The 7967-nt window shown below is 50.3% G+C and overlaps 1 long non-coding RNA gene across 1 annotated transcript in view; it reads right to left on the reverse strand.

Moving 5' to 3' along the window:
• Nucleotides 1–7259, reverse strand: part of LOC149467312 (uncharacterized) — a 35566-nt gene extending 28307 nt beyond the window's left edge. Inside the window, exons 1-2 of the long non-coding RNA XR_016311969.1 lie at nt 7210–7259; nt 5938–6143 (exon numbers count right to left, since the gene is read on the reverse strand). This is a non-coding gene — a long non-coding RNA (uncharacterized LOC149467312). The remainder of the gene's footprint in view (nt 1–5937; nt 6144–7209) is intronic.
• Between the last annotated feature and the right edge of the window lie 708 nt (nt 7260–7967).

The raw sequence follows: 7967 nt of genomic DNA on the forward strand, positions 1-7967 counted from the left end.
CATGCAACAATAAAGTTCTGTGACTATTTGTAAAACTGTAATGCAACAATGTGAATAAATGCAATAAAAAAATAGAAAAAAATTACTAAAAATGAAAATAAAAATAATAATTAAAAAATATATTATTAATATATATTTTTTTAAGTTTTTTTATCATTTTAATCTTAATTTATTTTTTTCCTTTATTGCATGTATTTATATTGTCATGTTACATTGTTACGAATAGTCATAGAACCTAAGGCCTTGTTCGTGCCATTTTTTTCTGTATACCTTTCTGAGTTTTTCTGCATACGTTCTGCAAGGGTACAAAGAAAACAATAGTTCTCAATGTGCCCTATTCCCTGTATAAAACTCACTGATATGCGTATGAAAACAGATGTAAATTTGTGCTCTGCGAGTGAAATCTTTTCCATCAGTTTTTCTGCACGTATAGTGTGAACGAGGCCTAACTTGTATGATTTTATTAATGAGACACATTGTTAATTATGCTGATTTATGGGTAGCACTGATTTTAGCTTTAATAACTGTTGATCCTTCAGTTGAGAGGAGATACACGTTTTTTGGTGTAAGCAGCTTCCTTAATTAGGATACCTATACCACATAATAGGCACGGGATACCTATTGCTCGCCCGCCCGGCAGTGTCATTCAGTCACAGAATTCTGTGAATGGGAAACTACACTCTCGACTTGTAGTCCTCAGTGAATTACCACAGCACTGTTGAGCACTGTGATAGTTCATTGTCTCTTCCCGTCAGTGTGTATCTCCTTGCCCGTACGGAGTAAAAGCACACATACACTGACAAGTCTGCAGAAGTCCTGCATAGCACCTGCGATCTGCTGATTGCAGGAGCGATGCTTTCTAATAAATGCACATTTTCTTACCTACAAAAAGATGTGCATGTATTATTTATTTATTTATTTTTTTAAAGGTGAACTTATCCTCTAAAACTAGCTATAAAATGGGACAGTTGCCATTTTTGTAAACGTAAGAAACAGGCACAACAATGTGTCACATAGAGGCATGGTGAGGCGTGCAGCAATGAGGCCACAGTGTACAAACTGTGGACACCCTGTCCTCAGTCCATACTGAGCTCCTGAGCCGCACAGTGCCATTGGTTGGTAAGATGCTGTTAGGCGTGCAGTAGGCAGTGCCTTAGCAAATAATTACGCATCCCTCGCCCCATTCAGCTGATGATTGGAATGTTCCCCAGCCTACAATTGAATGTAAACAAAGGGTTGGGGTGCTGGGGGTGCTGACTGATGTCATTGTTCAAAAAGTGCCATATTTAGTTTATTACATCAGCCGGCATTCTTAGCCCCTTCATTTACAATCAGCTGTCACCTGGAGAATCTCCTGGTTGTCAGCTGAATGGAGCCAGAGATGCATCCTTGGTTGCTAGGATAGCAGCAGCCTCCAGCATTCTAGCAACCAGCAAGCCCTAAGGAGGAAGCGTAACATCCACAACAGCTTTGCAGCGCAAACATGGTCTGGCCTGTCTCTGTACACCAAATTGGAGGTGGTTTTAATTACCTCCTGTTACGTTATCTACAAACTGTCAGTAATTCTTACATTTGAAAATTCCCAAAATAGGAACTACCCAAGTCTGTTGCATGTTTTGGAACTTTACGAGCAAGGCTTTCCTTAATTATGTGCAGATGATTTAAAGGCAATCTGGATCTCCCCAATGTGCCTAACATTGATGTCAGTGGGAAAATAATTCCTCATACATTGATGTCGGTTAAAATATAATGCCTGCTTGTACATGTGACTTACATCGATGTCACTGGGAATATAATGCTCTCAAGTTGCTGTAGATGGGAAAATAATTCCTGTTTCACTGGTGTCAGTGTGTTGCTACATAAGTGTACAGACGGTGGGAAGGGGTTTATTTGGTGTGGATGGGAAACCTCACATTGGAAGGAAGACCACATGAAATCACCACACACTGACAGCACAGCAACGAAGAACTCCCTTTAACACGTGTGCGTGCGTGCGTGCGTGTATATAACAAGTTTACTGCTACTTTAAATTGGTAAAGATTGTAAAATAATGCCCTTTATACTGGTGTCAATGGGAAAACTATTCCCCACCAACATACCAGTGACAGTGTGCAAAAAAAAAAAATAATTACATTGGTGTCAGTGGGAAAATAATTCCCCTTATGTGAGCATCCCTTTGGTAATATTTTTCACATACGTGGATGTCAGTGGAAAAATTACCAGTAAGGCTACGTTCACACTAGCGTTGTGTGCAGGCGGAAGAGAGGCGTTTGGGAAGCGTTTTTACCGCTTCCCAAACGCCTCGGACAATTCTGCACATTGCAGCACATGGTGCTGTTCTAATGGGAGCATTAGCATCGAGGCAAAACAGACACCTCTGGTCGAGTCAGGAGGCGTTGAAGCCTCCTATTCTAGTCTATGGTGCCGCTCCGCAAACGCTCGACTGGCGTTTGCGGTGGGGTTGCGGGGTGTTTGCGGAGCGGTAATACCATTCAAACTTCATTATAGGCGTTTGTGGGGCATTTTTAATGCTCGGAAAACACCTAGCAACCTCCGCTAAACCGCGCATGCGGCATTTTCCAAGCGTTAAAAAACGCTCCGCAAACGCCGGACCAACACATGCCAAACGCTATAGGGGCATTTGGCAAGCGTTGGTAAAACAGTCAAGTGTGAACGAGCCTTAAATTGGAGTCAAAAATAATTTCCATTACACTGGTGTCATTAGGAAAATGATTTCTCTTTTCTTTTGTTAGTTCATCCTGGGACAAATCGGTTCAATCTCGGGACAAACTGATGCACCTGTCACCAAACACCAGGTTTTCTCTGGCCTGGTGGATCATCATTCAAGCTTTGTTGGGAAAATCCTTCCTATTGATCTCTTAAAAGATCCTCACAATGGAAGCAAGTCATGGGTTAGATTCCCTATGAAATTGTTATTGCGATCTGTGTTCCCCCTGGGGAGATTCACCTTCTATGTCCTGGTAACAGTAAGTGACATATAATGAGGGATTAAATGGAGTTAACTGTATCTATAGCCAAATCGTTTTCACTTTTGGATAGAGTAGAACAAATGTCTGCATTGGAGGACTTCTCTATTCCTTTTCTGGGAACAGCTTTTACAATTTTACATTTCTCATAATGTTCTGCTTCAGTGACAACAGCCATCAAGAAAAATAGAGACTCTCCCCAGTGCGAAAAAAAAACAATAAAACACAACAGGGGCGCCGATCCTTCCCACTTAACCAAGAACAGAAAAAAAAGTTTTGGCTATGCATACAGGTTACGTGTTCTGGTGAGGAATGTCTACGAGGGAATTTCCTGGCAAAGGCTCCAGGAGGGTTAATGTTCTGATTTTGGTTGCAGGGATGGGACTGTGTTAGTGTTGGGGGGTAGTGAGGAGGCAGGGGTGTATCTGCCATGAGGCAAACAAGGCGTTTGTCTAGGGTGGCAGTTTACAGGGGGCGGCACGCCCCCCAGGCAGAAGGGACACTGTGTGTGTCAACAACAGTGCTGCCATGGATGAGTGTACAGCCAAGCCGACACACAAGGAGGGTCACCCGGGCTAAGGGACTGGCTGCAGAGGAGAGAAGAGTGGTGGGCGGATCCCTGGTGTGCGCTCGGAGCGCGTGAGGGCGGGGCCCACTGTCAGTGTGCGCTGGGACGTGCAGGATGGCTAGAAGGTGCCAGCGGAGGAGGAAAAAGAAAAGAACGAGGTCAGGGTGTAGGAGCCCCCCGCTCTTTTGCAGCCGCCGCCGGAGATCCTGAGGGATATGGGACACAAGCGTCCCTCCTGGAGTGATCCTGACACTGTCTGGAGGAGCCCCTGCTGGACAGGTAAGAGCTTGGAGGACTGGTGCTTCCCCACCCCTGTCCCTCCGACACACAGCCCCCCACATGTCCCACTTCCCTCCCCCGTACCACTGCCCCCTCTCCGTCACACTGCCCCCGGTCACGCTGCCCCCTCCTGTCACCCTTTCCCACACCTGTTCCACTTCCCCCCTCCTGTCCCCCCACATTGTCCCACTACTCCCCATCTGTCCCCACTGCCCCTCACCTGTCCCTCTGTGCTCCTCCTGTCCCACTACCCCTCACCTGTCCCTCTGCGCTCCTCCTGTCCCACTGCCCCGATGCTGTCCCATGCCTCCTGTCACGCTGCCCCCCACCTGTCCCTCTGCACTCCTCCTGTCCCGCTGCCCCGATCCTGTCCCATTCCCCCTGTCACGCTTCCCCCCACCTGTCCCTCTGAGCTCCTCTTGTCCCACTGCCACTCACCTTTCCCTCTGCGCTCCTCCTTTCCCACTGCCCCTCACCTGTCCCTCTGCGCTCCTCCTGTCGCGCTGCCCCGATCCTGTCCCATGCCCCGTCATGCTGCCCCTCACCTGTCCCTCTGTGCTCCTCCTGTCCCACTGCCACTCACCTGTCCCTCTGCGCTCCTCCTGTCCCGCTGCCCCGATCCTGTTCCATGCCCCGTATCACGCTGGCCCCCACCTCTCCTTTTGAGCTCCTCCTGTCCCACTACCCCTCACCTGTCCTTCTGCGCTCCTCCTGTCCCTCTGCACTCCTCCTCCTGTCCCGATCCTGTCCCATGCCCCCCGTCACGCTGCCCCCCACCTGTCCCTCTGCGCTCCTCCTGTCTCACTGCCCCGATCCTGTCCCATGCCCCCCACCTGTCCCTCTGTGCTCCTCCTCCTGTCCCACTGCACTTCTCCTGTCCCTCTGCCCCCACCTGTCTCCCCACCCATCATGCTACCCCCCATCATGCTGCCCTCCCCCTGTCATAATGCCTCCCTCTTGTCCTGCTACCCTCCTACCTGTCTCGATGGCCTACTCCCCCTTCCTGCTGCCCCCCTCCTCTCCTGCTGCCCCCTTCCTGTCCTGCTGCCCCCCATCACGCTGACCCCCTCCTGTCCCACGACCCCCCCCTGCCATGTCACACTGCCCTCCATCAGGCTCCTGTACTGAAGAGGTGGATCTTAAACAGCAAGGGGAGAGATAAATGTAGATGGTGGGTGCTCAATTTTAGTCTTGCCTAGGGCAGCAAAAAAGTAAAATACACTACTGTGCGGAGGGTCGATGCTGGGACTGCAGGGATAGGTCAGTATGTGGGGACTGCAGGGATGGGTCAGTATGTGGGGATTGCAGGGATGGGTCAGTATGTGGAGATTGCAGGGATGGGTCAGTATGTGGGGATTGCAGGGATGGGTCAGTATGTGGGGACTGCAGGGATGGGTCAGTATGTGGGGACTGCAGGGATGGGTCAGTATGTGGGGATTGCAGGGATGGGTCAGTATGTGGGGATAGCAGGGATGGGTCAGTATGTGGGGACTGCAGGGATGGGTCAGTATGTGGTGGATGGGTCAGTATGTGGGGATTGCAGGGATGGGTCAGTATGTAGGGATTGCAGGGAAGGGTCAGTATGTGGGGATTGCAGGGATGGGTCAGTATGTGGGGATTGCAGGGATGGGTCAGTATGTGGGGATTGCAGGGATGGGTCAGTATGTGGGGATTGCAGGGATGGGTCAGTATGTAGGGATTGCAGGGAAGGGTCAGTATGTGGGGATCGCAGGGATGGGTCAGTATGTGGGGATTGCAGGGATGGGTCAGTATGTGGGGATTGCAGGGATGGGTCAGTATGTGGGGATTGCAGGGATGGGTCAGTATGTGGGGATTGCAGGGATGGGTCAGTATGTGGGGATTGCAGGGAAGGGTCAGTATGTGGGGATTGCAGGGATGGGTCAGTATGTGGGGATTGCAGGGATGGGTCAGTATGTGGTGGATGGGAGGATGGGTCAGTGTTGTCTGTGATGGATACTACCAGCACTGATCTCCTGCCACTTCCAGCTCATACATGGGTATGGGGAGCCCTCTCTGTATATGGGTGACACACCATTCCTTCCCCCAGTGAGGACCCCTTTGCTCCCATCCTCACCCACCTACCTGTCTTCTGGATGAAGTACTGACAGCGCCTGCTGCTCACTGCACCCATCATCTGATACTTCATGTCCGTCCCCTCGCCCTTCACTTGCCGACATCGTTCCACCACCTTTACGCATTTGGTGTCCATGTTGGCGGCTCACGGCTCTTCCACTATGAGGCTGACGGTACTTCACGTCCAATCAGATTCCCAGTATGGGGGAGGGGCTCTGTAAGACATAAACAGTGAGTTGTATGAGGATCCGCCATCGTTAGCGCCCACCCAAGCAATCATGTGACCATCATGGTGTGGGGCGAAAGTCAGAAATGATTGAAGAGCGATCTCCACCAATCTGATCTGACAATGTGTGCTGTGCTCATACAATCCTCCACAATTTGACCTTTCTATTACATCCTGGACCACCTAGTAATGGCGGCTGTATTGTAGGCAGGTTCCCTTAATGGGACCTGGGGGGTCAGAGGTCACTGGCAATCTGCACAGGCCGGCTCCCTGCTTTGAATCTGCAGCATAGAGGAGACCCCTCTGATAAAGAACACAGACTGCCCGGACCCTCAGCCATTTGTTATCTGATTGACCGATATGAAGCCGCCCCTACCCCTTACATGGACTGTTCCCATCGGAGTGCCCCATTACATGCATTGTTCCCATCGGTTTGCTCCTTTGCATGGACTGTTCTCATCGGAGAGCCCCCTTACATGGACTGTTCCCATCGGAGTGCCCCCTTACATGGACTGATCCCATCGGAGTGCCCCCTTACATGCACTGATCCCATCGGAGTGTCCCATTACATGGACTGTTCCCATCGGAGTGTCCCATTACATGGACTGTTCCCATGGGAGTGCCCCCTTACATGGACTGTTCCCATGGGAGTGCCCCCTTACATGCACTGATCCCATCGGAGTGCCCCCTTACATGGACTGTTCCCATCGGAGTGCCCCCTTACATGCACTGTTCCCATCGGAGTGCCCCTTACATGGACTGATCCCATCGGAGTGTCCCATTACATGGACTGTTCCCATCGGAGTGCCCCTTATATGGACTGATCCCATCGGAGTGCCCCATTACATGGACTGTTCCCATCGGAGTGCCCCCTTTACATGCACTGATCCCATCGGAGTGCCCCTTACATGGACTGATCCCATCGGACTGTTCCCATCGGAGTGCCCCCTTACATGGACTGATCCCATCACCATCAGCACCTTGCAGGCAGCTGCTCCAAGCACAGCGCCGGTCTCCTAGCAACCGATGTAAACACTACAGAACAGATCACATACATTTCTTTTTCACGCTCCTCAGCTCCGCCTCCTAGCTGCTCAAAGTTGCTCCGTCCCTTTCTTACTGCATCATCGGAAGGAGGAGTCTAGACTGAGGCGGGGCTCTATTCAGACAAGCTGGCTGCAGAATTTGAGAGGAAACACATGACCTCCACTCCGCCCCTTTTTTAATGAACTTTAATGAACTAACAAATATTCAGAGGCTACAGAGTGGAGCTCCACTTGACAGGAAACGTGACCTCCAAAATGGAGTTCCATTCTGCAGCCAGACTTCTCAGTTTCTGTACAAATCTACACAGGAAATATGTGACATCCACTTCATTGAGCTGCGATTGTTGGTTGTTTATTGAATTAAAGTTCAATAAACAAAAAGAAAAAAAAAGGAGACCTGAACTAAAGATGGAGTGCAGGCCACATGTCCTATCTAGAGTGGAGCTCCATTTTGCTGCTAGGCCACTCCCCTCGACTCATCTCCTGGAAGGCACAGCGCCGGTCTCCTAGCAACCTAAGTAGTCTACGATCCTACCCGCGCGCTCCTCAGCCCCGCCTCCTGGCTAATCGTACCGCACCGCCCCCTTTGGACGTTTCCAAAGGGGGAGGAGTCTAGACTGTGAGGAAGCTCTGCTCAGAAAGCAAGGACACTCTGGAGAGGACCGTCCAATCATCTCTGGGACAGACTGGGGGGGGGGGGAGGGAGCAGGTGACATAAAGGGACACTCCGATGAGAACAATACATGCATAGGGCACTCCAATGAGAA

This window comes from Staurois parvus, unplaced genomic scaffold (assembly GCF_062004578.1).
Source record: "Staurois parvus isolate SC_StPar_1 unplaced genomic scaffold, SC_StPar_1.0 ptg000116l, whole genome shotgun sequence".
NCBI classification, from domain to species: Eukaryota; Metazoa; Chordata; class Amphibia; order Anura; family Ranidae; genus Staurois; species Staurois parvus.